At 42.8% G+C, this 24,284-nt stretch overlaps 1 protein-coding gene across 4 annotated transcripts in view; it reads right to left on the bottom strand.

Annotated features, from left to right (window-relative positions):
- SPOP (speckle type BTB/POZ protein) overlaps positions 1–13,059 on the bottom strand; it is a 54,238-nt gene extending 41,179 nt beyond the window's left edge. Inside the window, exon 1 of one of the 4 annotated variants that reach the window (XM_060254594.1) lies at positions 12,953–13,059. The gene's annotated coding sequence lies outside the window, so the exon portion shown is untranslated. Of the gene's footprint in view, positions 1–6,611; positions 6,699–12,245; positions 12,686–12,952 lie in introns of those variants that run through there. The other 3 variants (XM_060254596.1, XM_060254595.1, XM_060254597.1) reach the window with 3 other exon arrangements.
- Positions 13,060–24,284: the final 11,225 nt, after the last annotated feature.

Raw genomic sequence — 24,284 nt, 5'->3', positions numbered from 1 at the left:
CTGCCTTTCTTCAAGAGAGGGGACACTCCAAGCACAGTCAGTTGTGAAGGAAGGGGGGATTAAACCAAACAGACCTGCTGAAGGCAACAGCAGTAAGCCAACATCCTGCCTAAACTGCCTTAAGAATTTAAGACTTTTTAACACTGATCATTAGGAAAGAAGAACTCTGCCTTGGTTCTTGAGATGCCTGGGTACATTTTTTAAATAAACATGCCTTTTCTCACAGGAGGAGGAGGAGGAGGACCTCTCTGAAGAGACAGAACACCTCAGGAAAACGCACGCTTCCCACAGCCTTTTGACAAGCAGAAAGATCTTCACAAGGATAATGTCCATTACCTCGACAGCACAGCGTTTAATATTCAACATCAGATATGCATCCTTTAGAGAAGCGCCACACGATTACTTTCAGCACATATTTAAAAATAAGAGAAGATTCCACCCATAGGCCATTTTAAAGCAAAAAGCCCAGAAGCCTGGAGGGGGTGGGGAGTAGACAATTCAAAGATGCATAAAAGAAGAAGCTCCAGCCCAGCAGAAAAAGACAATAGATGGTGCACAAGAAACACTCAGCTGTCACAAGCAAATCTCTGGCGCAAAAGTGGTTATGGAATCCCTAATTAAACACAGGCCCCAAGACAGAGTTTGGTAGAAACTCTGCATACAAGGAACTCTGCTCCTGCAGAAGCTACCCTGCTTTCTTCAGTGTCACAGAGCTGCCCAATAACTGAATAAAACAGTGGGCCATGCACATGTGAAGCAGTGCAAGTTCACGCATGTTCACACATGTGCACCCCAATACCTGTTGGATCAAAGCTAACTGAAAAAGGGGCCATGCTTTTTCCCCCAGGTCTTCAACAACAATATGTTCAGTACCTAGAGTTAAGTTACTGAGGTTACAGGTTTCGGATCCATTTGAGATTATAAAACAGTTTCTTCAACAGCTACACATGGATTCTTCAAGTCAGCTCTGATTTGGCAAAGTCCATACAAAAGTTGACAGTTTCTCAGGAAATGCTTGTTTTGGACAGGGGGGTAGAAGTTAATTTTTAATACTAAGTTTTTCTAAAAACATAGGCTTGGATCTTAACTATGTTTTCCACTGACAGAAGGTACTTCCACCAGTGGAAAAGGAGGGAGTAATTTCCACCAATTCTACCTTCTCACAGCAAACTGCCAGTTCATCCCATGCTGCTCCCAGGGGGCCCACTGACCCCCAGGAGGCAGGGTTCTTTTAGGGGGGGGTCACATGGGCAGTTGCAGCAGATTAGACAGCTTCATTCCACAAGCACTGCTGCACTCAAGAACCCAAGCTGCAGTCTGCTCGTTTTAAACAAAACTTAACAAATGTATGTTAGCAATCGTCTGGCCCTGTGAGATGCTGCGCCACGTGGCGCCTCCCTTGTCAAGCCCAAAAGAGAGGGGTGTGGAGCATCTGGAGTAACAGGCCTTGGCAGGAGGCCACTTGGAGAGGAGAAAATGGGGCTCTGGGCCCCCCCTCACTCCCTCATCTGAATATGCTTCCAGTAAGTGTCACTGCTGACCTTTATATCAAAGAGAAGATCATTGTGTGCATGCTGTTCATTTAGCAATGCAAGCTAGCTAAACAAACAAAGGGAACTTCCAAATTCAGAAATCTGTTTTCAGCTAACACCCATTCCCAGAATCCTAGCTCGAGAAAAAGATGCAGAAGTAGAGGTGGAGCAGAGTTGCAAAAGTAGCCAATAAGGGAAGGGGGGTTAAGCACTCTTTCTCTCACTGGCTGCTCTGCAAACTGACTATGGGATGGATCCAGTCTAGATATTCCAATGAACCTTCCTGCCTCTCCCCTCCCTCTGCAGCCTACAAGTGCTGCTCCTGGAAGACAGGGGACCCTAAGGAATTGTGAGGCTGGTATGCACTGAGAAGGTGTGAACTATCAAGTTATTCTCAATCCAGCTCTTTGTTCTGCCAGGAATAAGGGCTGGGGTTGGCAATACAGCCATAGAAAGCTGATATTCCTTGCAAGTCAAGTTTAAATACATGCAGGGTTAAAGGTATAGATCAGGGGTGGCCAAACTTGCTTAACACAAGAGCGTCAGAATAAACATCAGATGTTTTGAGAGCTGCAAGACACGAATGACAGAAGAAGGAATGAAGGAAGGAAATAGATGGGGGGGGAGGTGAAAAGAAAGCAACTTCAACTTTAAATGCATTCTCCAAGCCGGCCAGCTTAACTTGGGGAAGCGATTTAAAGAAACAAATGCCTTCTTCAAGTCCGCTGACCAGGCAGTGGGAGCTTCGAGATCCACATAGTATGTGAGAAAGAGCCACATGTGGCTCCTGAGCCACACTTTGGCCACCCCTGGTATAGATACTGTCAGGCTGTGACTGGCAAGTTGGCAGCTGTGCAGCCTGAGGACTATTAAAAACCTTCAGTTGAAAATTCCAACAAGTCCCTTCACATCCAGTTTATAAATCCTACCAGGATCCAGTCTCCCTTAACCCATGACAATCTGCTGCCCTGCTACAGACCTGAATCCAGTAATTTCCCATTGCCTGTCCAGTGCTCAGACTACGGTGTGAAGCCTTTTGTCTTTTTTTATAACATTTTTATGCTGATTCCCACCCAACTTAAGGTTCCCAGGGTGGTTAACAATGAAAAACTTTTTTTAAAGTAAATACTACAAAAACAATTAAATTAAAGGATGAAACACAAACATATAAACAGGGAGGAGGGTCAGAGTTAAGGAACAAGCAAAACAGAAGTCTTTATCTGCTAGGGAAGGACAATGAGCAAAGGGGATAGATGAAGTTCCCTGGGAAGGGAATTCCATCATTGTGATGCCGCGACCAAGACAGGTTGCCACCCATCTAGCCTCAGATGCCACTTTCTCAGGCTACCACCCATCTAGCCTCTGATACTAAAAGTACCCAAAGTACAGCCCTGAAGATGACTGCACTGGTAGGACTGCACAGGTTCAACCTGTGCCCTCACATACTTTTGAACACAGGACAAACCTGCTTTGCTGAATTTAGCCAATTCATTCCCACTGTATTTTTATCCCATTCTTCAGACTCAACTTGCCTTCCAGAGCAGCTTAAAAACTGATATACAACTGCAGCGGCAGATGCTATATACAAACAAAGACAAAACAGGGGTCCTGCCCTCAGGCTTACGTAAAGGAAGAAATGGAAGGGGGGGGAGCAGTGGAAGAAGATCATTTGTGTGCTCTTAACACGTTGCAAAATGAACAGTGCAAGGCTGCCGCTTGTCTATCTGCGGTGAATGCAGAGAAAGTTATAACTACGACTGCACATTTATTCAGAGTCAGGCTGCTCCATGGTATATGGAACACAGCCCTTGACAAAAGAGCTTATGATCTATTATGCTAGACAAGGCAGAGGTGGAAGGGAGAAATCACAGACAGATAAGAACGTGGTGAGGACTGGGGGAGGAGATTCAGGTGGCAGTGAAGGAGGCAAATTAAGAAAGGCTCACGCTGTTAAAAAAAGATTTCGCTAAGGATGTGGATGAAGGGGAGGTAGAAGCAGACAGAGAGAAACAGCAAAGGCTTTTTCAAGCACAGGAAGAAACATGGGAAGAGGGTGCACGGAATACCCACGGACTAGGACTGAATGAACCTGGGTTCAAATCCCCACTCAGTCATAAAGTTGCTGGCATAAGCTACCTCGCAGGGTGGTTGCAAGGATAAAATGGAGGAGGCAGGAAGAATCAAGAATATACCACCCCGAGTTCCTTGGAAGATGGACAAGATCCATTTGTCTGTACGAAAACGCAACAGAAAGGCTTGTTAGGAGGCTAGCTGCCAGGAGCACACAAATCCCATTTTGAAATTCAAGCATTTGTTAGCCGTTTATTTCCAGGTCTGATTTAAAGTGGGGCTTATTTTTAAAGCCCTTCATGACCTGGAACCCCCATACCTAAAGGACTTCTTCTTCCAGTACACACCAATGTTGGGAGTTCTGCTCAGTACAACAATGCCTTCTTTCTGTACCACCCCTACATACACACACACACACACACAACCTTGCAATCCACTGCTGCTCCTCTGCAATCATTTTCAGTATCTGCTTCCTACTGAGGAACAGCATTCAAAGTGAGGCAGGGGCTCTCCTGATGTCCTTTTTGTGCATTAAGGCATCTGGGGCTCTGTAAGGGGGCACAGAATACAGGTCGCTCAGTGTCTTAACGGAGAAGTGCCTTTAAGAGGGCATTACTATTTGTGGAGTCTTCTTTGTGGCTATTTTCATTATACCAAGCCAATGTGGTAAAGGGGCTAGAGTGCTGGACTAGGATCTTGGGAGACTCAGATTTGAATTTCCACTTGGCTGTGGAAACTTGCTGGGTGACTTTGGTCCAGTCACCCATTCTCAGCCTAACCTACCTCACAAGCTCATTGTAAGGATAAAATGGAGGAGAGAACAACGGTAGCTGCTTTGGGACATCGTGGGAAGAAAGGCTGGGTTTAAATGGAATAATAAACAAACAGCATTGGAGATTATTTTAATTTGGATACTGCATATTGTTTTAATTTTTATCGCTGATATGGATTGTTTAATTTGCAGGGTTATGTTTTAAATAGAAAAAGATTAATTTAAGAGAGGAATTCTAAATCGACTTTAGAAAGGAAGGACAGCAAGGAAATTACAGCAGGATAGATGAGAGGTGACTTTATTTTATGCCTGGGTTTTATTTTAAGTGCCATTACCTGAGCTTAAGCCCTCACAGTTGAATAAATTAATCTAAATTAAATAGCATTTGTTCCGGCTGACTGCTAACTGGTACTTACCAGGGGACTATCCACTTTGGCTTCCCAGGGAAGAAATATTATCACAGTTCTCATTGTGGATTATCACCACAATTAAGAGATAACTAAGTGGGCTTTTATCACTTTCTATATTGTAGCAAGAAGGAGTGGGATCAGGGAGGGCCAACTTGAAGACGCAAGACAGTTTAAAGTAGCGCCACTGCAAAGCACTTGGGGGGAATTGGCTCTTGTTTAGAAAGCGAGCTTTCAGAACACAAAATTCATTTTATATTGTGCAATGTTGCAGCAACTAGCTCAAGTTCTTCGAAAAGGGCAAGCCATATACATCCAAACAATCAAGTAGTGCATGCTGGATTCTCCCCACACTAGTTAGAAAACGCCTGAAATCAAGCTTGTTGCACACTCCTTAAGACAGGGGTGTCGATCTCATTTGTTATGAGGGCTGGATCAGACATAAATGAGACCTTGTCGGGCCAGGCCATGTGTATGTCATAAAATGTAATGCCAAGTAGCGGAGATATAACCTTTATAAAGGACACAAACACATTTTTTTTTAAAACTTAACATAAAACATGCTTAAAAGATTAGCACTCAGTGGCCTTCAAGATGCCTTTCTTTGTATCTCTCTGATGGGATGCAGGGAACTGGGCAAAGGACGCTCTGGCTCCTTCCTTCCTTCCCCAGGGGACCAGGAGGGGGTGGAGCCCCAGCCAACAGAAGGAAAAGAGGCTTTGCTCAGTAGCTCTCCTGTGTGATGGAGAGAACCTGGCAAAGCAAGCTGTGATACAGAAGGAAGCAAGAGAGAGGGAGAAGGAAGCAGATGACAGCCAGCTGCTCGAGGGGGGGGGCTGACAGGAGCTCTTCCGGGGGCCTAATTCAGTCCCCGGGCCACATGTTTGACACCCCTGCCTTAAGACTAAGATCAAGATAGATCTTTAATTTCAGAAGCATCTAAATAAAGAGCAAATGGAGAATAGGATCTCAAAGAATACAGCCTTTGCAGACAACTTTCTCACCAGGATGAAACAAGTACAAATCAAGACAGACACAACAGCTCGTCAGTGTTCTCAAAAGGAACACAAAGAAATACGAGCTTTTCTTAGTACAGAAGAGGTACCTGTAGTTGCTGTCATGATCTAGAGTGGGGCTTGATAAATCCCAGACACCAGGGTACCATGGAGCCTAGAAGTTTCATTGTGACACCTAGTATTTTCATGTCACTCATCTTAAGCAATTCTCAGCAGAAGTACAAAGCTTATTTAGGTGAGGAACAGATGTTAGCTTTTTTTTTGTGATGACACCCAGAGCAACCATGTTATTTCTTTATACATTCCAAAACTTTTCTTATAACTTTTTTTATAATGACAAGCAACTGTGGAAGAGTTTAGGGGTAGGTTTTGTGGCAGCAATTACTACAGTCATTACAATATAAAATATTGAAGATTGAAAAATAAGTTTGGCTCCAAACATTTTTGGGGTGGCTCCTAAAGCTGAAGAAAGTTTGTCAAGGCTGCATCTAGGCGGGCAACAGCTTGCATTCAATTCATTTACTGCCTCGCTTCTATACATTTCAAGTAACTTATCTTGGGCTCCCAGGCACTCTCCCATTCAGGTGTTTATAAAGCTCAACCCTGCTTAGGTTTTCCTCCGTTATACTACATGCCCTTAGTACATCCTCCAAGTCTGTGACTGTGTATCATATGAACATGATAAGACAGGCAAGCCTTAGGGTGTGGTTAAGGATTACACATGTTATGAAGTGCCTGGAACACTCTAAAGAAGTGATGTAAACGCCAATTATTATTATGAACACAGGTCTTGACAAAACAGGTTGACGTTTACCTGACCCTTGCTTTTGTCAGTGTTCTTCTACGCTTCTCATCCCCTCCACAAACAGTGATATGCACAGTTTTGTATGATGTCTCTGGAACAGAGCTATATAAACAGCCAAAAGGTTAGGCCTGCCCGAAGCTGGAATTATACAGTTGCAAGGAAAACATGGGATTTCAAGTCCCTGACCATGCACCTCATTACTTCAGTCTAGATGCAGGAGAGAGAAGAGCCGAGAGTGTGCAGCAGGGAAAAAAAGTGTGTTGTTTCATGGCTACAGATGCTGGATGGGAGATAAAGAGCAAAGGAAGAATAGCCAGTGGGCTCTCGTGCAAGACTAACAAAGAACAACCTGTAAGTTATTTGCCCTTCTAACTTGTGAAACAAAATGCTGGACTAGATGAACTACTGGGCCTCTTCTTATGTCCTTACATTCAGAAGGATAACATGACATAATGCTTAAGAAACCCCAACCCTACAGTGTTCTTCCACTAGAACTGAGATACTCAAGATAAAAAAGATTTTCCCGAGGAGCGCAAGGAGGAAAGTCTTGGGATAGAAGAACCCAGAGTTATAAGCCTCCTTCAGGTATTCTAAATCTGCCTCGGCTTTTTCTACCCTTTAACATTTGTCACCTTTATATTTTCAGAACAGCTAAAAAAAATTCCTTAAACGAAAGCTCAACGTGTCAAAATTCCACCAACCACCTCAAGAATGCATAAAAATTCCACAGAGAGCCACATGCTGCTCAATTTCACACCACATCTCCCAGCACACAATTCATTGGTAGTATTACGAGTGAACAATTAAGCAGCTAATGAGATCAAAAACTCAATATCCAGGTTACTTCTACCATATCTCTTTCTGTCTCCCCCCCTCCCCCCCATACGCACAATTGAGTCTCTTTCCATCTAGGAACTTGCACACGGAAATTCAGACCTGGGAGAACTATAAAAGGAACCTATGTAGCTTTGAGACTGTAAGAGGGCTGCGTTGACAACAATATCCCCCGTCCTCGCATGGAATTACAACGCCAGCCATTTCAAATTCCCCCTATATACTTCCCCCTAGTTCTAGGAGGGTTGGGAAGTCTGAGTAAAGTAAAAGGTACTCTACGATCAGCTAGACTTGCCTTTTTCCAAGACTGAAGCAACCTTGCCTAAATGATAAGACTAAGTCTATCAACCAAGCCAGCACTGGAACAAGACAAGACAGCACGCTGATAGTGGATACAGTAATTGCCAGCCTGTAGGTCATTTTCTCCAATAGTCTAGCTCAGGGGTATCAAACGTAAGGATTGTACAGGGTTCTTATCTGGCCTGCGAGCAACTTGTCATTACCTTTATTGCCAAATGACACAGGCTATGCATTATGTCCTTGCATACGATCCAGTGCTAATGAGTAATGGGTGGTGGAAACGGGAGGGTGGGCATCAGGGAGATACTTAAAAGAAATACTATAGGAAAGGTTTAATATTTCAAGCATGTTTGTATTTTGAGTAAAAATATATCATTAATTGGGTTTGTCTGTGTCCTTAATAAGGTTATACCTTCTGTACCTGGCATTACATTTTATGAAACACATGGCCCAGTCCAAAAAAGTGACATTTATATCAGATCTGGCCCTTGTAACAAATGAGTTCAAAACCTCTGGTCTAGCCTTTCTCTCTTCCTTTCCATGTACCCAACTCAGCCAAATCTTGCAAAGGAGGAGTTAGGGTGTTGTAGCAAGATAACCTTTCACTCTCTTTTCCTTAATGCCGCTCTCTCTTTTCCACACTTCTCTCATTCATTTCTCTCTTCCTCCACCACATTTTTCTACATTAATCTGTTTTAGTAGTTATACATATAGAAGTTAGAACTCTCAGTTCAGGCACTGGGTTGTTGTTATTGTGTTGTTGAGAAATCTAACAGCACTTCGTAACGTCATTAAAATTACAAAATATATACTCAGTTTTTCTCCTTAATAGAGACTGAAAGCTGTATTGTTTTCCTGTTCTTCATTTCACAATAACCTTGTGAGGTAAGTCGGCTGAGAGTGTGTCACCCTGTAACCTTCCATGGAAGATTGGGGATCTAAGTATTACAGACACATGACAGGTTACTTAAAAGTTCTCTTATTACATGTTGCTTATTGTAAAGATAACCTGGTTCAGGGTGTTCCACTTCCCTTCATTTCTGGCATTACAACTTTATCGTCAATCTGGAGTTGCTAGCCAGTTTTCAAATATACATCATTACATTCTAAGTTACTTCTGCCACAAACAGACTCTTGGCTTCCACTGTAAATAGCATGATGTGGTTGCAGTTTGTCTCACCTGGGCCAGGATTTCCCCAGATTTTCCCATGCTTTGGTTCTGGGACTCCCACAATCATCCTGCAGCTGGTGGCCAATTTTGAGTCTCCTAGCTTTATTCTCTAATTATGCCTGCCAGAATGGCATAGTAGTTAGTGTTGGACTAGGTGAGGGGTGGCCAAAGTGCGGCTCGGGAGCCACATGTGGCTCTTTCATACATATTGTGTGGCTCTTAAAGCCCCCACTGCCCTGTTGGCCAGCTTGGAGAAAGTTGTCTCTTTAAATCACTTTGCCACGCGAAGCTAGCTGGTGGCTTGGAGAATGCATGTAAAGTTAAAGTTGCTTTCTTTCCACCTCTCTCTCCCTCACCATATATTTTCCTTCCTTCTGCTCTCAAACATCTGATGTTCATGTCTTGTGGCTCTCAAACATCTGACATTTATTCTATCTGGCTCTTACGTTAAGCAAGTTTGGCCATCCGTGGACTAGGCTCTGGGAAATTCAGGTTCAAATCCCTATTCTGCCATGGAAGCTTGCTGGGTGACTTTTGGTCAGTCTCACACTCTCCGTCTAACCTACAGAGGGAAGGGATGATGTAAGTTGCTTTGAGGTCTCATTTAGGGTTGCCAAGATCTCCTGCTATTACGATTCATCTCTAGATGTCAAACACACACACATGTACACACACAAGCATATATCTCCCCTGGCTGCTTTGGATAGTGGACTCTACGGCATGATACTATGCTGAGATTCTTCCCCTCCCCAAATCCTGCCCTCCTCAGGCTCCACCCCCAAAATCTCCAGGTAGTTCCCAACCCAAAGCTGGTAACCCTATCCCCACTGGGGAGAAAGAAGAGGTATAAATAAAAAACAGATAGATAGACAGGCCAATTTTTTATTATTATAAATACATAGTACCACCATGCAAAGTGATTTGTTATGTTATATTTGGTTTGGGTCAGAGTCACGAGGGGCGAAGGTGAAACTTTGTCTGGGGGGCCACAGTGGCTCTTGGCAGCCCTGGTTTTCTCCCAGCATGCTGCTTGACAGCACAGTAAGTATTTAAAATGTTAAAGATCCTCATATTTAATTCTCATCTGCTATCTTCAATAGTACAGCCCAAGAGACAGAAGAGACATATGTCTGTTTTAAAGCTCACTGTCACACATTAAAGGAAAAACTGTTTTTATCTCAGACAGCTCAAAACTTGCTCTGTCCCTATCCTTTTCTTTTAGTGGTTTTGGCCAAGGTGAGAGATCCCCACCAAACCAAGTGGCTTTCCTCTCCTGTGTTTCACTTAGGATCATCCAAACAACTGATCTCAACACCCCAAAACCTAGGGACGATACAATCTGTAACTCAAAGTTAAAGCCTCCCTGAAACACCCCCCCCCATTTCCCCCAAAATAAAATTCCACACCCTCAAGCCTGGTTGCTTGATAGATGACGCTTTTATCTAGGAAACAAGACATGAAAACTTTGCGACTGGGCACTTGCCACACATAACTAAATGAGAAGCCTGTTTTTAATCTGTGACTACCATCTTCACCTTCCGTGCTTTGCTGTTACTAGTACGCACTGGCTGTTGTGGAAAGTCAGCCAGAAGTTTCCTCACAGCTCAGTGTAACAACTGAGGGGTGCTATGACATAATGCTAGTCCACCATCCTCTCATTACCATCACAATTCTTGCAGTTCTTCCTTTCTATTTTCTCACCTACCCATCAAGAGAAGTGGAAGATGGCTGTCACCACCAGAATAGCAACAACTCAATATTCTGTTTAAACTGTTTTAATCATTGCATATCTATTTTATTACTGAATGTGTAATTTTAATACATTAATTTAATTATTTGTGGGATTTTATGTTGTGAACCACCCTGAGCCTGCTTCGGCGGGGAGGGCACGAAATAAATCAAATCAAATAAATAAATAAAACTTCCAATACATATATTTACTGAAATATTTATTAACATTGTTGGCCTAGCTGGGTTCCCTAAACCACTGTTATGACCACTCTTGCCACAGTACTAATGGCAAAAGTATACCAAAAGGTTTCACTCTCCAAAAAGTTCTCTCCCCCACTCACAATATATACCACAGTTCAAGACTCAACAGACTTTGGATGTGCCACATAATTTTGTTCTGACAACTGGTCTTGGATATGTAAGCAATGTCCTTTCAAACAGCATTTTATTAAGTGTGTTAGATTCTAAACAGTAATTTATTGATTTAAAATTGTACATCTGAGCCTCTGAGATGGGTTAAAAAGTATGATACGGCCTTTTTACTCTCAGAGCCATTTCCCATCCCCCACCCCCGTTATTCTCCAGTCCTTGCACCCTACAGCTCAGCACTATGGTTAATCTGCACACACACTACCAAACCATAAGCTAGAAATGCATATTAACAATTACATCAGTGACAGCAGTGACATCCTCCTGGATTTGAAGATATTACCATTACCAGATTCCATGCAGGAGAAGAGACTTCAATGTCTTCAACAGTTGTGCAGCAAAACAGAGATTCAGTAGGTACATCTATTCCCATCTGGATCTCTCTTCCCATCACTGTAGTACTCTGACAGTGATGCGACACTTGAGAGGAAAACTCTCCTTCGTATGCAACAACCCCATCACATACTGAACTGTCACTCCACATATTCAACAACATGGACTACGGCTGCGAAACAGTAGCATAAGACTCCTTTAATTTTTCTTCTCTGTCTCACAACTAGGCTTATCGCAACCCATTCAATTCCCTCGTCACAGGGAATGATTTCTACATTTCACAACCTTTACAGAAACACTGAAGGAAAAGACAAGGAGAAAGAAACTGGGTTTCTATTTCTAGTCTAACTAAATTCCTAACCAAACCTATCTCAACTGCTTTAAATGCTCCAATATGGATTCAAAGGAATGCAGATTCCACAACTGGCATAATAAATTGTGTTAGGGAGAAAGTTTTAGAACCATAGGAGCTAAAGGACACTCTAAAACACCCTAGTCCACCTCAGCTCCCATCACAAGGCACAGCCATTCATTCACAAGCCCCCTGATCCTTATGTTGTGTATCATGACAAACACAAGTATACAAAAAAAAACGAGGCCAAAGCAATGTGTCTAGCCCAAGAGGTGCCCAGCCATCTTCCTATTTACACCATGACTCTCAGACCCAAACTCAAGCCTCTGTCCACTAGACTGTCAAGACTCAGTTATGCTTTTAAGGTTTAGAGGCAACCAACACACAATTTCATTGTTACCACAGTGAACATAGGCCTATTTCTCCCACCCACTTTCATTACCTTCCAAGAAATAAGTGTGTGTGTGTGTGTGAGTTGAGGGGGAATTCTTACCTGTTGGCCTCTATAAGTAACTTCTGCCACTTTATTCTCTATCGGGATAGGAGGAGTAAGCCAGGTACCCAGACAGGTGTACTGTGTGGAGGTATTTTTTTTAAATGACCCCCCCCTACTCCACCACCATGCCTGGTCCCCTCCTCCTCTTCCTGTCCCCTTGTGCAAAGCAACCACAGCACTCACAGCTCACTATTTGGCAGCATGTCTCCCTCTTCGAAGCTCTTTCCCCCTTGCGCAGCTGCAGAGGATCATTATTCCGCAAGGCCCCTGCAGCAACATTATGCGCAGGCGCAACAGGAAAGGGGTGGGAGATTGAGAAAGAAGCCAGGAAGCTGCAGGATGTGGCTGTTATTACTGCCTCGGCGCAGGCGCAAGCCGTGAGTGTACAAGAAAACTTTTTTGCATCGCATGCGTGCCCCGGACTTCACCTGTCCCTCGCTTATACACCACCTCCAATATGGGGCGCCTGCGCAGTCTCAAAAAGCAGTCGAATGAAGGCGCATGCGCTTTGGCTCTGAGCACTGAAACCGACCCTATGCACATGCGCATATCTGGCCCGAGGCTTCTTCCCTCTGCCCCGCCCCTTCTCTCTGCGTCAGGTCTTCTGGCTCATTATTTTGCAACTTTTCGCCCGCTGGCGTTATGTGTGTCTCCCTTTACCCCTGCGAAGTGCCGGACTACATCCATCAGCCCTTCCTTCTCACCTGATAGAGATATGCAGTGGCCGCGGCCATCCCCTTGTGGTCTTCTCATAGCGCCCTGACCTGACACATCCGGGACTCTCCGTGACGTTGAAACGACGCACCCTTCCTTCACAGTGGTGGAGGCACTGCGCATGCGTCATAAAAAGGTCCGACGCGAAGGGCAAGAAAGGCGGGAAAAGACACCAAGCCGTCGATTTCGAATGGCGAGGAATAGGTAGGAGAGGCGCATGCGCCTCGTGTAATACTCTGGAGGAGTGTTGCGTGCCTGGCTTTGTATTGAGCGTTTAGGCTTCCTCAGGAATATACAAGTGTGTACCTCCTTGTATTGATTGACTACTTATATTCTTGTAAAACAATTGAACTAGGGCAGGGGTGGAGAACCTTTCTTCTGCCAAGGGCAATATGGATATTAATAACATAATTTGCGGGCCATAAAAATCATCAACTTAAAAAACAGTGCTCTGCTGAGGGAGAATGATTCAGGCCAGCAAAATTAATGCAAATAATTGTTTTTCTGTTTGGAGTCATGTGGGGAGAGCCTAATCTGGAACACACACACACACACAGCCTGCCGCCCTAGGCAAATGCATAGGTCCAGGGCTTTTTTGTAGAAAAATCCCAGCAGGAATTTAGTAGCATATTATACCACATCCCCTAATATTAGCATATTAGGTCACACACATTAGCATATTAGGCCATACCACCTGGGATAATCAAGTGCAAACTGAACTGTGACAGTAACTTTTCCAGACCCTGCAGCAATTCTGGCTGGCCAGCCAGGCCCTAGGGAGGCTGCCGCACAGTACATCTGGGCCCTGTGATTCCTGCCTGGCCCTGGGGAGGCTGCTGCACAGCACAGCTGGGCCCATGATCCACGCTGGCCAGCCAGGCCCCAGGGAGGCTGCCACATGGCTCGGTTCAGCCCAGCAATCCCCGAGGGCCACACCAAGTGACCTCAAGGGCCGTATATGGCCCTCGGGATGGAGGTTCCCGATCCCTGAACTAGGGAATGTGCATTGAAGATTTAAAAGTCATTATGAGAGATACAAGAAGACAAAATCAAATCAAGCCCTCACAAGCTACACTTAAGATAGAACAAAGTTTCAGCCCAGAGACACTTTTTTAGACCAACAAAGTACATTAGATGCATTAAAACAAGCTTCATCAAGCCTAGTTGCCCAGAAGGGCTAGTTAAGGGTCAAGATGCATGAATCACTGGGTGATAAGTATAGCTGAGATGGGATTGAAGCAGTTGGTAGGACCTGTGAATGGCAGCAAATTAGCATACAAGTACAAGAAACAGACGTGAGAACTATGAGTCCAGTGGCACTTCCAGGACCAACCAATTTCAATTCTGGGTATATGTGAGACAGATTTAACATGTGTAGATGCACATCGCTTCAGATACACTGAAACAGACTTCCTCCAACATTACATATAGGTGGTGGAATACTTGCCAGGAAGGGCTAATTAGAGTCAAGATGCAAAAGTAACAGCAATAAATATGGCTAAGATTGGCATAACGCAGTTGGTAAGAACTATGATTAGCAACAAACTGGCATATAAATAGAAAAGTTAATAACAGATGTGAAAGCTCAGTTTGAGTCCAGTGGCACCTAATTCTGGGTATAAGCGAGAACTGAGTGTATTTGCATGTGTAGTGAGATAAGAATCCAATATATATGTTAAACCCTGGGGGTTTCATTGTCATCACTGTTGTAATAACTTGCAATTCAGCAAACTCCCAATCCAGTCTGTTTCTGAAATTCCTTTGCAATAAAACAGTTACTTTGAGATCCCCCATTGAGTGCCCTGGGAGGCTGAAATTTTCTCTTACAAGTTTCTCAGTTTTGTGATTCTTGATATCAGGTTTGTGTCCATTTATTCTTTGGCGTAAGGTCTGACCTGTTTGCCCTATGTAGAGAACTGAAGGGCCTTGTTGACATTCAACGGCATATACAGTGTATACGCCATTAAATGTATATACAAGCAAGTAAATGAGCCGGAAATGGTATAGCTAACATTGTTAGATCCAGTGATTATGTTGTCTGGGTATATGTGACAGCAAAGTTGGTATCTGAGTTTATTGCAAGCTCTGGATCAGGTGATTGCTGAATTATAAATTATTACAACACTCAAGACAGTGGAACCCCCAGAGTTTAACAGAGATATTGGGTTCTTATGTCACTACACATGCAAAACCACTTAGATCTTGCTTATATTCTCACATCTGTTGTTAACTATTATTATCTGTATGCTAATTTGCTGCTATTCACAGATCTTACCAACTGCATTATTCCAATCTTAGCTATACTTATTGTCCAGTTATTTATGCATCTTGACTAACTCCTGGCAACTAACCCCCCCCTCCCCTGCCAATAAGTAAGTCTGTTTTAATGTGTCTGAAGAACTGTGTGTGCACACAAAAGCTTATACCCAGAATTAAACTTTGTTGGTCTTAAAGGTGCCGCTGGGCTCAAACTTTGTTCTGTTACTTCAGACGAACACAGCTACCCACCTGAAACTATGTTTAGAATAGTGGCTGAGCAATAGATAAATCCCCAAATTAAAAAAAATGTGTGATGCTTCTTATGAAGATCACCCAAACCATTACAAAATTGCATGGCAAAAGGAACTCTCAACTCCCCCCCCAAAAGAGAGTTGTTTCAAGGCATGATGGCAAAACCTAAAATCTGCAATTAAAGTCTTAAAATGGTAAACAGGATTTAGGTGAACTACAACTGGGAAATGCATGTCCTTTTGTGATTCACCTAGATTTACAGAAACCCCAATTGGTAGAGGACTTTATTACCTTTTATGGCTATCCAGACCAAATGGCCAAGCCACACTGTTTTACCATGTGACCAGTCTGCACTCTTAATCAACAAACTGCTTGTATTTCAGCCCACAATACCTGATCCCCTCGTCTGATGAAGTGTGCTTAGAGACCACACGAAAGCTTACGTTCTAAATGAAACTTGGTTGGTCTTAAAGGTGCAACTTGACTCCGGTTTTGTTCAACTGCTTCAGACCAACATGGCTGCCCACCTGGATCTAGCATATGCTACAGACTCAATTGGTAGATAGTGTCAGCTACAAAATAGGCATTAAACTGCAGGGGCAAAGAGTGAAATCACATTCTTGCTTTTGCAAATATGAACAGCAGCAGTTAGTTAAAGGTCACAGTTTAACCTTGATCATATCCAGTATTAAGTCAGGTTAAAGATTACTGTGGTGCTTTTTATTTTTGTGGAAAACAGAATGTCTGCTGGTGGGGCTTGTCATGAAGAGAAAGAAAAACTGTCTGCCAGAGTCTATATAAACCATGTGGCAGGGTACAAGCTTTCATGAGTATCTGCTCACGTCTTCAGATACAGCTAGATAGTTTCTAACTGTATCTGAAAAAGTGAGCAGGGACTCATGAAAGCTCATACCCTGCCACATATTTTGTTAGTCTTTTAAGGTGCAACTGGATTCTTGCTCTTTTCTCTTGCTACTAGAGTTGTCAATCCCCAGTTCGAGGCAGGGGATCCCCTGGTTTGGAGGCCCTCCCCCCAATGTATGGGTATTTGGGGCTTTGGGTGGGCTGTTGTTTTTAGGCAAGGGCACCAAATTTTCAGCATAGCATCTGGTACCAATCCTCCAAAACTTCCCCAAGTTTCAAAAAGATTGGACCAGGGGGTCCAATTCTATGAGCCCCAAAAGAAGGTGCTCCTATCCTCCAGTATTTCCAATGAAGAGAAGGCATTTAAAAAGAACGTGGTCCCTTTAAATGTGATGGCCAGAACTCCCTTCCAAGTTCAATTGTGCTTGTAACAACCTTGCTTCTGGCTCTACCCCCAAGGTCCCCAGAGTTGGACCTGGCATCTCTACTACAGACCGACTAACATGGCTACTCATTTTGGTCTGTTCTCTATACAGTTAATCTGTTCTCCAGTGCAGATCTAAGAATGTCTGTTAAGAAAGAACTTTGTATTTTTCACAAAGACAAAGTAGTTCTTCGTACAGATCCTACTTTTCAACCCAAGATTGTGTCAAAATTTCACAAGTCTCAAGAACTTCACTTGCCATCATTTTGTCCAGACTCTAAACATCCTAGGGAGCGAATGTGGCATAACTTAGATGTCAGACGCTGTCTAAAAGCATATTTAATCAGGACTGAACCAATCTGGAAAATGGATGCCATGTTCATTAACATTGCACAACTAAGATTGGGCCAAAAGATGTCAACTTCAGCCATCAGCTCTGCTATTAAACAATGTATTGCGGAAGCCTATAGAGCAATGAAATTAGAAGTACCCAGAGGTATTACAGCACATTCAGCTGGAAGTGCTGCAACTAACGCAGCCTTTAACAATTATGCCTCGGTAGACGAGGTGTGCAGGGCCGCAACATGGTCCTCTATCTCAACATTTGTCCGCCACTACAAATTAAACTACAGTTCAGCAGAAGCAGCATTTGGCAGAAAGGTTTTACAACATGCGGTCCTAGAAGACAGCGATGCCCCACCCAGTCATTAAGTTACTGCTATAGGAGATCCCAAGATGGCCTCCAACTCAGAGGGAGAACGACCATTGGTACTTACCGTGAGGAGTCATTCTCCTCTGAGTACAGGAGGACATCTTTTCCACCACGTTGCATCGCTCATACTAGGGTCTATTCTGCTATATCTATTCCATTTTCTTCTGCTGCTCTACAGTTCTTTACAGTTCCTTATGTTATGCTTTTTGCATATTAACTGACTGTTATTACTGTTTCCTTATTGTGAGTAAGGTTGATAGTTTAGAGACTGCTTATCGGAGTATCCCAACTGAGGAGATCTGGGTGCTCCAACGCCAAGGAAGAGGAAGAAGAATTATTCTATTTCCTGCCTCCCTGACAAGATGGTGGAAAGTACCCAAGATGTCCTCCTGTACTCAGAGGAGAATGACCTCTCATGGTAAGTACCAATGGTCGTTCTGGAAGGGAGTGGGGGTGGCATAAATATACAAGTTTGATGCATCCCCCGGTCTATTTTAACTACCTTTATAAACATTTTAGAATGTTTACGTACAGTCATCATTAATCATGCATTTCACAGCTGCTAGCTTATTCTTTCTCCAACAGCCCCCCAAAACAATATGCATTAATTTATTAATTTGATATGTAGCTCAAATGTTCAACTTATGAAAACCCTTGAAAAGAATAAATAGAGTTGCGAACCTCCAGGTGGGACCTGGAGATCTCTGGACTACAGAGAGGAAATGGCTGCTTTGAAGGGTGGGCTCTCTGGCATTAAACCCTACTGAGGTCTCTTCCCACACCAAACCCCACCTTTTTGCAGGCTCCACCCGCAAATATATAAGAATTTCCCAACCCAGAGTTGGAAGCTTAACTATAGAAGAAACGCACCCCCCCACACACACACACACACAAACAATAAGTTTTACATCACTCTTGGAATATTCCAGTTGTTCCTAACGTAAAAAAAAAAAATAGACATGACCTAGCCTTAGTGAAGGACTTTTTTATTTTCATTTGTTTCAGTAAGAGAAACTTGTAGTGCAATCGTGAACTGAGTTAACACCCTTCCAAATGTAGGGACTTAAATCCCAAACAGAGTTACACCCTTCCAAACCAAAGATGGGTGTAACTCTATTTAGGATTGTGCTGTAGTGCTTAACATTGGCTGGGTCATGTGTTTTTGGTTGAGTTTAAAAATATTTTCTACAGAAATGTAAGCACTACCTATCTATCTACCAATCTACACGCACATTTAAGTATAATATAGGTTTAAAATGGCTTTTTTTGTAGAAAAAAACCAGCAGGAACTCATTGGCATATTAGGCAACATACCCTGACATCACCATTGTTTCACAAAGGGCTTTTTTGCAGAAAAAAACAGCAGGAAATCATCTGCATATTAGCCCACACCCCCTGACACCAAGCCAGCTGGAACTGCGTTCCTGTGCATTCCTACTCAAAAAAAGCCCTGGGTTTAAACAATCCCTTCCCCTACAACTCACAAAAATCAGTAAATAAAATTGTCTGATGGTAGCCTATTTTTAGTTCAGTGTAAATGAATCTGTGTAAATGTACCATTTCCTAAGGCTGTAATCTTATGAACACTTGGGAATGAACCTCATTCTAGGACTTGCTCCTGAATAAACACGTTGGTTGAGTCCAATTGCCGATGTAATAATAATAATCATGTGCCATCAGGTTGCAATCAACTCACGATGACCTCATGACCATGGAGCTTTCAAGGCAAGTCAAGCAGAGGTGGTTTGCCATTGCTTTCCTCTGCATAGCAACTCCTGTCTTTCTTGGTGTTCTCCTATCCAATTATGTGGCCCACCCTGCTTAGCTTCCAAGCTCTGATAAGATCAGGCTAGTCAGAGCTATTCAGTCTGCTATTGTTGCCTATGTAAGTTAATTTAATCAAATCAAATGTATTTAAACCATTCTATTTTACTTTAATCTGTAGAACTTCAGTCAGCTATTACTATGATTCTATGTTACAGCACAGAATGGTTGAGTAGTGATTTAGTTCATAAGTGAATAGCATGTTATATTTTTTAGCTGGCTATGCAGAGGTTGTTTTTTCTTAATGAGAGGAATTATCCTATCTCCCTCTATTGTTGTGATGGCACTGGGCTCCTGACCAGGCAAATCTGTCTCAGTCTGTTTTCTATTGGTTCATTTGCTCTGATATCACAGCCTAAGCAACATGGGTCTGTGTTCTGTTTCCATGTCCTCCAAGTGTGAAGAAGAAGAAGACATTATTGTTCCAAAGTTCAGCCCGCAAGGGACAGAGAAAACCATGTTTCCTTCCCTCTCTGCTTTTCTTTTTAATCTCCTGAAAACATTGGATACAATTTTTTTTTGTAACTCCAACGTGTAGCCAGTTATATTTCTAATAATATCCAAATTCTACAGTGAACATGGGGATGGGAGGTTGAATGTGCAGTTCTTTTAGAACATGTCCTGCTGGATCAGACCAGAGAGCCAGTTCAGTGTGGTGCTAAGTGTTCGGACTCTTATCTGGGAGAACTGGGTTTGATTTCCCACTCCTCCACTTGCAGCTGCTGGAATGGCGTTGGGTCAGCCATAGCTATCACAGAGCTTGTCCTTGAAAGGGCAGCTTCTGAGAGAGCTGTCTCAGCCCCACCTACCTCATAGAGTATTTGTTGTGGGGGAGGAAGATAAAGGAGATTGTGAGCCGCTCAGACTCTGAGTGGAGGGCAGAATATAAACCCAATGTTGTCTTCTGCTTCTCAGTTCCTCTGGAAAGCTGACAACAGGGCATGGAGGCTCTGGGATTCAGAGGTTGACTGCCTCTGAATGTGGAGGTTCCCTCAGTCCTCATGGCTAGTAGCCACTGATAGACCTCTATCCTCTGAATCTATCTAATGCCCGTGTGAAGAACCCCTCCCCCTGATTTTTAATAGTGTGGGGGGTTTTCCCCCTCTGGAAGTGGCAGGGAGCTAGTTCAATGCTAGATTACACCTATATATTACATCTATACATATACTAATGGCCTTTATAAGAGCCCCATGACTCAAAGTGGTAAAGCTGTACTGCAGTCGGAGCCCTCTGCTCACAACCTGAGATCAATCCGAGTGAAACCTGGTTCAGGTAGCCGGCTCCAGGTTGACTCAGCCATCCATCCTTCTGAGATCGGTAAAATGAGCACCCAGCTTGCTGGGGAGAAAATGTAGATGACTGGGGAAGGCAATGGCAAACCACCCCGTAAATAGTCTGCCGTGAAAACGTTGCGAAAGCAATGTCATCCCAGAGTCGAAAATGACTGGTGCTTGCACAGGGGACTACCTTTACCTTTAATGGCCTTTATATGAAAATCAACTAAGGAATTTGGTGCTAGGAAGTCACCAGGTGATTCTTGGAGATTTGCTTGAATGCCTTCCAGGGCTTCCAGGATGAACCTGTGACCTGGGTGGACTGGGTTTAAACCAATTTTATTGTTTTGCAATATATTGAAAAGTATTCCTCAAACATTAACCAATACACTACAAAATTTCCTCCTCCCCCCACCTCCTCTTTTTCATGACCTCTGCCGGTGTTCAAAACAATTAAAAGGAAAATAAAGGTAAAATTCATAGTTATAAAATCTTCACTAAAATTACATTTACCTTAACACTTGATAGACCAAGACTATGTAATACTTATTATTATAATTGACCCTCTGTTTATCTCATAATCTAACCCTCTGCTAAATTACATATTAAAAGTTGATATTTGCAGCTTTATCTTCTCAATAAAGATTCAGTTAATATTATCAAAAATCACTAAGTCTCTTCACTTTCCGTTGTTTTTCGATATATTTTTGAAATTTCTCCCAATCATCTCAAAATTTTTCTGAATTACAGTCTTTTAAGATTCTAGTAAGTTTGTCCATTGCACTGCAGTGTAGTACTTTTAAGATCCAGTCCCATTTCTTCGGTATTTTATCTTGCTTCCACATCTGCACATATAATGTCCTTGCAGCTGAAATCTAATACCACACCAATGTTCTATCTTGCTTCGGAAAACTTTCCATTTGTAATACCACCAAAAAGACATCTGGTGCTCTCTTGATATTGTATCCCAAGATTTTTGAAATCTCTTGTTGAATCATTTGCCAGAATTGTTTCACTTTCTCACAAGTCCACCACATATGGTAGAAAGAACCTTCATGTTTTTTGCACTTCCAACACCTGTTTGATGCATGATTATTCATCTTTGCCAGTTTCTTAGGTGTCATGTACCACCTATACAACATTTTCAAACAATTCTCTTTTATATTATAGCATGTCAATATTTTCATAGAGTTCTTCCATAGGTGTTCCCATGTCTCCATTTGTATTTCTTTATTCATATTTATTGCCCATTATATCATTTGAGGTTTCACTACTTCATCTTCTGTAGACCATTTCAATAGTAACTTATAAATCTTCAAAATCAATTTTTTGTCCTCGCCCATCAGCATTTTTTCCAATTCTGTTTGATCTTGTCTTATCCCTGTATTTCTAATATCATGCTCCACCAAGCTTTTAATTTGTCACAATTGAAACCAGTTAAATTTATCCTGCAATTCTTCCGCCGATTTCAGTTCCACCTTGCTTCCCTGAATTTTTAGCAGTTGTTTATATGATAGCCATTTATCTTCCTGTGGATCTGAAAACAACTTTATAACTTCTGTTGGTACAATCCATAGTGGTTTTCTCTCATCCCCATATTTGTTATATTTTTTCCAAGTATTCAACAAGTTTCTTCTTATATAATGATGTAAGAAAAATCCATCCATCTTCTCCTTTCCATAATATATGCAGGCATGCCAACCAAAAATATTTCCATGGCCTTCTAATGCCAATAATTTTCTATTAAGTAAAGTTATCCAGTCCTTAATCCAAACCAAACAAACTGCATCATGATATAACTTAAGGTCAGGCAACTGGAAACCACTGGGTGGACTGGGTCAAGGGGGTAATGTGAAGTGGGTGGAAAAAGAGATTAAGACAACTTCCATGAAGGGGAAGTTGCTATCTTTTTTCTTGAGATGCTAAGCTGGACAGACCTCTTGTCTGAGGCTGGAAGCAGGCTGCCATCTTTTAACATCAAGTAGGGTACGTCTAAAACAGAAAAGGGATTGCATTTATGACCAATTTTCTTTTGAACTCCATTTGCTGATCTAGTGCTATATTTAAGGAATCTTGTAAATGTTTTCTTTTCAATGTTCTTTTCTTTTTTTTTACTTTGGAGACTGGTTCTCAGTCTCTATCGCCCAGATCCCCCACCATCTTGGACAGACTAATGCAAGAGGGGCCCTCAGATTGGGAGGAAAGCAGCCTGTGTAAACATGGCTATTTCTCCAGGTGAGCCCCCAAGTTGTGTCACCTTGGTAACCAGGCTCTGGGTAACAGAGGACATAGAGGTGAGGCTTCAGGTTGGGAAGGGAGGCTAGGAGCCCTGTCCCTCCTAGCAACAACATCCCCCCAAAGGGCAGGTGGTGGCAGCGAGTTACACTAGTTGAAGGAAGACGTAACCGCCTTCAGGTTTTGCAAGTCAAAGCAGGCCTGTTCCATCACACACCCCTTTAAAAGCTATCCATGCCTGTGGCCAGCACTACATCCTCTGGCAGCGAGTTCCACATTTTAATCATTCTCTACATAAACAAATATTTCCTTTTGTCTGTCCTGAATCAGCTTCATTGGATGCTCTTGAGTTCTAGTGCATAAGTTTATAGGCGTTTGCTTGAGGACAGTGATGGCTCTGTCCATCTGGCACTTCTTCTTCCTGCCTCTCTCCCCCTCCCCCTCCCCCACGACACCACTGGAAATTTCTGAGGGTCATCTATTTAAACTGATCATCATATTTTTATCTTACTTTTTATCTGTATTTATTATATTCTGTTATTGTACACCACCCTGAGCACTGACTGACAGGGAAGGGCAGCTTAAAAATCCAAATAAATAGAGAAACCTCTATCATGTCTCCCCTTAGTCATCTCTTTTCTAAACTGAAAAGTTTCAACCTTTTTTGCTTTTCAAGTTTTCTTTAGTGTTCAGCCTTAGAGTTTTCCACTGTTTTTAAAACAGAGTGCTGCTGCTGGGCTTTTTCAGGGTAGTTTTTAAATTTCATCTGATGTTTTATTTTGGTTGAAATGTGTTCTAACAGTGATGCTGTGAGGCTACATAGGCCCTTTTAATAGAGTGTGCAGGGTATAGCTATGTTAGGTAACTGATTGCCTATCTCTACCATTGAACCACACAGTTGAGAGACTTTTAGTGTCTTGCTAAACCAGAGAACTGCAAGAGTAGCAAAAGACCATGCTTATGCTGCATGGCACACAGACAAATAGTACCTTGGGAAGAAATTGGGTTGCATAGGGATCCTTACAAGGGGAAAGCATGCAGCATGTGTTGCCAGATTGATGGATGCGGTCATTTGTTTCCCCGTACAGCCATGCTAATTGCAGAAAGCTGTTTCTGGCTGTGTTCCTCAGAGAAGCATCCTCATGCTAGACCAATGTGTAGGGCAGGGGTGGCTAAACTTACTTAATGTAAGAGCCACATAAAATAAACATCAGATGTTTGAGAGCTGCAAGACATTAATGTCAGATGTAAAGGAAGGAAGATGGAGAGGGAGGAGGGAGCAAAAGGTGGAAAGAAAGGAGCTTTAACTTTAAAATGCATTCTCCAAGCCACCGGCTGGTTTGGCTTTGAGAAGTAATTTAAAGAGCGAAATGCCTTCTCAATGCCAGCTGATGAGGCAAGGGGGGGGGCCCTTCAAGAGCCACACAATATGTGTGAAAGAGTCACATGTAGCTCCCAAGCCGCAGTTTGGCCATCCC

This window comes from Heteronotia binoei, chromosome 15 (genome assembly GCF_032191835.1).
Source record: "Heteronotia binoei isolate CCM8104 ecotype False Entrance Well chromosome 15, APGP_CSIRO_Hbin_v1, whole genome shotgun sequence".
Classification (NCBI taxonomy): Eukaryota; Metazoa; Chordata; class Lepidosauria; order Squamata; family Gekkonidae; genus Heteronotia; species Heteronotia binoei.
The sequence above is the reverse complement of the archived record's forward strand: the minus strand, read 5'-3'. Positions and strand labels throughout refer to the sequence as shown.